The sequence below is a fragment of the Arachis stenosperma genome, chromosome 3 (assembly GCF_014773155.1).
Source record: "Arachis stenosperma cultivar V10309 chromosome 3, arast.V10309.gnm1.PFL2, whole genome shotgun sequence".
In the NCBI taxonomy this organism is placed as follows: domain Eukaryota; kingdom Viridiplantae; phylum Streptophyta; class Magnoliopsida; order Fabales; family Fabaceae; genus Arachis; species Arachis stenosperma.
The window spans coordinates 75753855-75760750 of NC_080379.1; the positions used below are offsets into that span (position 1 = coordinate 75753855).

At 35.1% G+C, this 6896-nt stretch overlaps 1 non-coding gene across 1 annotated transcript; it reads right to left on the reverse strand.

The window, feature by feature from the left end:
* Nucleotides 1-6580: 6580 nt before the first annotated feature.
* On the reverse strand, nucleotides 6581-6684 carry LOC130971126 (small nucleolar RNA R71). Its single transcript, XR_009082357.1, has one exon. It is a non-coding gene; the product is annotated as a small nucleolar RNA R71 (small nucleolar RNA).
* Between the last annotated feature and the right edge of the window lie 212 nt (nucleotides 6685-6896).

The window sequence follows — 6896 nt, forward strand, 5'->3', positions numbered from 1 at the left end:
TTCTCTTTGGTTTTCTATTGGAATTTTTCTTCTTCATTTTCAAGTTTTAAGCACTCATTCTTCTTCTTCTTCTTCCTTTACACTTAGTTAAATTCTTGTTTATGGCAATTGTTGTTGAATTTGGAGCAATGACTCACTAAACCCACTTTCATTAGGGGGAGGAGCTCTGTTTGTTGGAATGGATTTATGAACCCATCATTCCTCCTCAATTCTAGTGGTTGATCTAAAGAGGGAACTCTTGCTCTTCATAGATTCAACCACCATCGAGAGAGGGGTTAATCTACATGAATTATGTGGTGAATTTGAGGAATGAGCCACATAATTCAGTTTAGAGTTCATCCTTTCATGATTTCTTTAATCAATAATACCTTGGTTAGTATGAGATGTAACTCTCCTTGGTTGAGATTATAGAAATTGTGTGGCTGGATAATATGAGCTTCATCTCTTCATGAACAGTTAGATCACGAGAGTGGCAATTTATTTTTCTTGTCATCTACATTCTGTCTCTTTATTTCTGCTCTTGCTCTTATGCTCTTTAAATTTCTGCAACCTTTAATTCCTAGCAATTTATCTTTGATGTCATTTAAGTATCTTGCACTTTAAGTTTCCGTCATTTACTTCCATTTTATTTCTATTGTCCTGTTTTTAAATTCCTTGCAATTTACATTCCTGCACTTATGTTCAAAAGTTACATTAATCACAAAATCAAAATCTTATTCGCTTAACTAAATTTACCATTTAACTAAAGTTGCTTTATCTACCAATCCTCGTGGGATCGACCTCACTCTTAGTGAGTTTTACTACTTGATGCGACCCGGTATACTTGCCGGTTGTATGTGAAATCTTAATTTTTACGTATCAAGAGGGAACCAGAATAACCAAGACCAAGGTCTAAGGTTGAAACATCCAAAGATATAAGTACAATAGTAAAAAGTCCTATTTATACTAAAACCAGTTACTAGGATTACAGAAATAAGTAAATGATGCAGAAATCCACTTCCGGGCCCTCTTGGTGTGTGCTTGGGCTGAGCATTGAAGCTTTCATGTGTAGAGACTTTTCTAGGAGTTAAACACCAGCTTTGTTGCCAATTTGGGCGTTTAACTCTAGCTTGTAACTCAGTTCTGGCGTTTAACGCCAGAATAGGGCAGGAAGTTGGCGTTTAAACGCCAGTTTGCGTCGTCAAAACTCGGGCAAAGTATGGACTATTATATATTTCAGGAAAGCCCAAGATGTCTACTTTCCAACGCAATTGAGAGCGCGCCAATTGAGCTTCTGAAGCTCCAGAAAATTCATTTCGAGTGCAGGGAGGTTAGAATCCAACAGCATCTGCAGTCCTTTTTCAGCCTCTGAATCAGATTTTTACTCAGATCCCTCAATTTCAGCCAGAAAATACCTAAAATCACAGAAAAACACAAAAACTCATAGTAAAGTCTGGAAATGTAAATTTCGAATAAAAACTAATAAAAATATACTAAAAACTAACTAAATCATACTAAAAACTTCCTAAAAACAATGCCAAAAAGCGTATAAATTATCCACTCATTACAACACCAAACTTAAATTGTTGCTTGTCCCCAAGCAACTAAAAACAAAATAGAATAAAAAGAAGAGAATATACAATGAATCTCACAATATCAATGAAACTTAGTCCCAATTAGATAAACGGGGCTAGTAGCTTTTTGCTTCTGAACAGTTTTGGCATCTCACTTTATCCTTTGAAATTCAAAATGATTGGCATCTATAGGAACTCAGAATTTTAGATAGTGTTATTGATTCTCCTGGTTCAGTACGTTGAATCTTGAATACAGCTACTTTATGAGTCTTGGCCGTGACCCTAAGCACTTTGTTTTCCAGTATTACCACCGGATACATAAATGCCACAGACACATAACTGGGTGAACTTTTCAGATTGTGACTTAACTTTGCTAAAGTACCCAGTTAGAGGTGTCCAGAGTTCTTAAGCACACTCTTTTTGTTTTGGATCACGACTTTAACCACTCAGTCTCAAGTTCTTCACTTGGACCTTCATGCCACAAGCACATGGTTAGGGATAGCTTGGTTTAGCCGCTTAAGCCAGGATTTTATTTCTTTGGGCCCTCCTTTCCACTGATGCTCAAAGCCTTGGATCCCTTTTACCATTGCCTTTTGGTTTAAAGGACTGTTGGCTTTTTTTGCTTGCTTTTTCTCTCTTTTTTTTCGCCAGTTTTTTCTCTTTTTTTCACTGCTTTTTCTTGCTTCAAGAATCAATTTCATGATTTTTCAGATTATCAACAACATTTTTCTTTGTTCATCATTCTTTCAAGAGCCAACAATTTCAATATTCATAAACTTCAGTATAAAAAATATGCACTGTTCAAGCATTCATTCAGAAAACAAAAAGTATTGCCACCACATCAAAATAATTAAACTAATTTCAAGATAAAATTTGAAATCCAAGTACTTTTTGTTCTTTTGTAGTTAGGCACATTTTTCATTTAAGAAATGTAAGGACTCATGGAATTATTCATAGCATTAAGGCATAGACACTAGACACTAATGATCATGTAATAAAGACATAAACATGGATAACACGTAAAGCATAAAAATCAAAAAACAGAAAGATAAGAACAAGGAAATCAAAGAACGGTTCCACCTTAGTGATGGCGGCTAGTTCTTCCTCTTGAAGATCCAATGGAACTCTTGAGCTCCTCTATGTCTCTTCCTTGCCTTTGTTGCTCCTCCCTCAAAGCTCTTTGATCTTCTCTAATCTCATGGAAAATGATGGAGTGCTCTTCGTGCTCCACCCTTAGTTGGTCCACGTTGTAACTCAAGCCTTCCAAAGAGGTGTTGAGTTGCTCCCAATAGTTGTGTGGAGGAAAATGCATCCCTTGAGGCATCTCAGGGATTTTTTGATGAGGGATTTCCTCATGCTCTTGTTGAGGTCCATGAGTGGGCTCTCTTGTTTGCTCCATCCTCTTTTTAGTGATGGGCTTGTCCTCTTCAATGAGGATGTCTTCTGATGAGCGTATAATTTATACGCTTTTTGGCATTGTTTTTAAGTAGTTTTTAGTAGGATCTAGCTACTTTTAGGGATTTTTTATTAGTTTTTATGAAAAATTCACATTTCTACACTTTACTATGAGTTTCTGTATTTTTCTATAATTTCAGGTATTTTCTGGCTGAAATTGAGGGACCTGAGCAAAAATCTGATAGGAGGCTAACAAAGGACTGCTGATTTTGTTGGATTCTGACCTCCTTGCACTCGAAATGGATTTTTCGGAGCTATAGAACTCTAAATGGCACGCTCTCAATTGCGTTGGAAAGTTGACATTCAGGGCTTTCCAGAAATGCATAATAGTCCATACTTTATTCGAGTTTAGATAAATGCCCAAAACACGTTACAACTTGGCATTTAACTCCAAGAGAAGCCTCTGCACGTGTAAAACTCAAGCTCAGCCCAAGCACACACCAAAGTGGGCCCCGAAAGTGGATTTCTGCTCTTAGACTTATTTCTGTAAACCCTAGTAAGTAGTTTAGTATAAATAGAACTTTTTACTATTATAAATAGATCTTTGAACGAGCTTTTGGAACATCTTTGATTCTTGTTAGTCCTTAGACATTGGGGGCTGGCCATTCGGCCATGCCTACCTTATTATCACTTATGTATTTTCAACGGTGGAGTTTCTACACACCATAGATTAAGGTGTGGAGCTCTGCTGTTCCTCGAGTATTAATGAAAAGTACTATTATTCTTCTATTCAATTCATGCTTATTCTTATTCTAAGATATTCATTCGCACTTCAACCTGATGAATGTGATGATCCGTGACACTCATCACCATTCTCAACCTATGAACGCGTGCCTGACAACCACCTCCGTTCTACTTTCGATTGAATGAGTATCTCTTGGATTCCTTGATCAGAGTCTTCGTGGTATAAGCTAGAATTATTGGTGGCTATTCCTAAGATCCGAAAAGTCTAAACCTTGTCTGTGGTATTTCGAGTAAGATATGAGATGGGATGACTGTGACGAGCTTCAAACTCACGAGTGTTGGGCATAGTGACAGATGCAAAAGGATCAATGGATCCAATCCAACATGATCGAGAACCGACAGATGATTAGCCATGCTGTGATAGAGTATTTAGACTATTTTCACTGAGAGGACGGGAGGTAGCCATTGACGCCGGTGAAACCCAAACATACAGCTTGCCATGGAAAGGAGTAAGAATGATTGGGTGAAGGCAGTAGGAATGATGAGATTCAAGAAGAATAAAGCATCTCCATACACTTATCTGAAATTCCCACTAATGATTTACATACGTATCTCTATCTTTATTCTACGTTTTATTTATCTTTATATTCGAAAACTATTATAACCATTTGAATTCGCCTAACTGAGATTTACACGATGACCATAGCTTGCTTCATACCAACAATATCCATGGGATCAACCCTTACTCACGTAAGGTATTACTTGGACGACCCAGTGCACTTGCTGGTTAGTTGTGCAAAGTTGTGACAAAGTGTGATTCACGTTTGAGAGCTCCAAGTTGTTGGTGCCATTATTGATGATCACAATTTCGTGTACCAAGGTTTTGGTGCCGTTGCCGGAGATTGTTCGAGTTTGGACAACTGACGGTTCATCTTGTTGCTCAGATTAGGTAATTTTCTTTTCAAAAAAAAAATTTCAAAAATCTTTCAAAAATTTTTTATTTGTTTTCGTTTTTCCAAAAAGAAATTTTCAAAAAATACAAAAAAAATATAAAATCATAAAAACCAAAAATATTTTGTATTTCTTGTTTGAGTCTTGAGTCAAATTTTAAGTTTGGTGTCAATTGCATATTTTTAATTTTCTAAAGATTTTCGAAAAAAAATTCATGCATTGCATTCTTCATGATCTTCAAGTTGTTCTTGGTAAGTCTTCTTGTTTGATCTTTATTTTTTCTTATTTTGTGTCTTTTGTTATTTTTCTTATGCATTTTTGCGTTCATAGTGTTTAAACATGAAAAACCCTTTATGTTTGATGTCTTGCATATTTTTTTTTTCTTGAAAATATTTCAAAAATAAGTCTTAATGTTCATATTGATCTTCAAAGTGTTCTTGGTGTTCATCTTGACATTCATAGTGTTCTTGCATGCATCATTGGTTTTGATCCAGAATTTTCATATTTTGGGTCATATTTGTGTTTTTCACTCTCATCATTAAAAATTCAAAAATCAAAAAATATCTTTTCCTTATTTCTCTCATAAATTTTGAAATCTTCGGGTTGACTTAGTCAAAATTTTTTAAAATAAGTTGTTTCTTGTTAGTCAAATCAAGATTTCAATTTAAAAAAATCCTATCTTTTCAAAATCTTTTTCAAAAATCAAATCTTTTTCATTTTTCTTATTAATGTTCAAAAATTTTTAAAATTATTTTTCAAAATCTTTTTCTTAATTTCACTTCATATTTTCGAAAACTTTACTAACAATTAATGTGATTGATTCAAAAATTAAAGCTTGTTACTTTCTCGTTAAGAAAGGTTCAATCTTTAAATTCTAGAATCATATCTTTTAATTTCTTGTTAGTCAAGTAATCAATTTTAATTTTAAAAATCAAATCTTTTCCAAAATATCTTTTTCAAAATTGATTTCAAAATCTTTTCTAACTTCTTATCTTTTCAAAATTGATTTTCAAATCTTTTTCAACTAACCAATTGACTTTTTGTTTGTTTCTTATATTTTTCAAAACCACCTAACAACTTTCCTCTCTCTAATTTTTGAAAATCACTTTCCTCTTTTTCAAAATTCTTTCAATTAACTAATTATTTCAAATTTTAATTTTAATTGTATTTCTTCTCTCAATTTTCGAAAATCACTAACTATTTTTCAAAAACAATTTTCGAAATTATCTCCCTCTCATCTTCTTCTATTTATTTATTCATTTACTAACACTTCTCTTCCCCTTTTGTGTTCAAATTTTTCTCCTCATTCTTCTATTCTTTTCTTCTTCTACTCACATAAAGGAATCTCTATACTGTGACATAGAGGATTCCTCTTTCTTTTCTGTTTTCTTCTTTTTTATATGAGCAGGGGCAAGGACAAGGACATTCTTGTTGAAGCAGATCCTGAACCTGAAAGGACTCTGAAGAAGAAGCTAAGAGAAGCTAAAGCACAACAATCTAGAGAAAACCTAACAGAGAATCTCGAAAAAGAAGACATGGCCGAACCCAATAACAATGGTGGAGGCACAAGGAGGATGCTTTGTGATTATACTACACCTACTTCCAATTTTTATGGAAGAAGCATCTCAATCCCTGCCATTGGAGCAAACAATTTTGAGCTGAAGCCTTAACTAGTTGCTCTAATGTAACAGAACTGCAGGTTCCATGGACTTCCATCAGAAGATTCCTATCAGTTTTTAACTGAATTCTTGCAGATTTGTGATACTGTTAAGATTAATGGAGTAGATCCTGAAGTCTATAGGCTCATGCTTTTCACTTTTGCTGTAAGAGACAGAGCTAGAACATGGTTGGACTCACAACCTAAAGATAGCCTGGACTCTTGGGATAAGCTGGTCACGGCCTTCTTGGCCAAGTTCTTTCCTCCTCAAAAGCTGAGCAAGCTCAGAGTGGATGTTCAGACCTTCAAGTAAAAAGATGGTGAATCCCTTTATGAAGCTTGGGAAAGATACAAGCAGTTGACCAAAAAGTGTCCTTCTGACATGCTTTCATAGTGGACCACCTTGGATATATTCTACGATGTTCTATCTGAATTCTCTAAGATGTCACTGGACCATTCTGTAGGTGGATCTATTCACCTAAAGAAAATGCCTGTAGAAGCTCAAGAACTCATTGACATGGTTGCAAATAACCAATTCATGTACACCTATGAGAGGAATCCTGTGAGTAATGGGACGCTTGGGAAGAAGGGAGTTC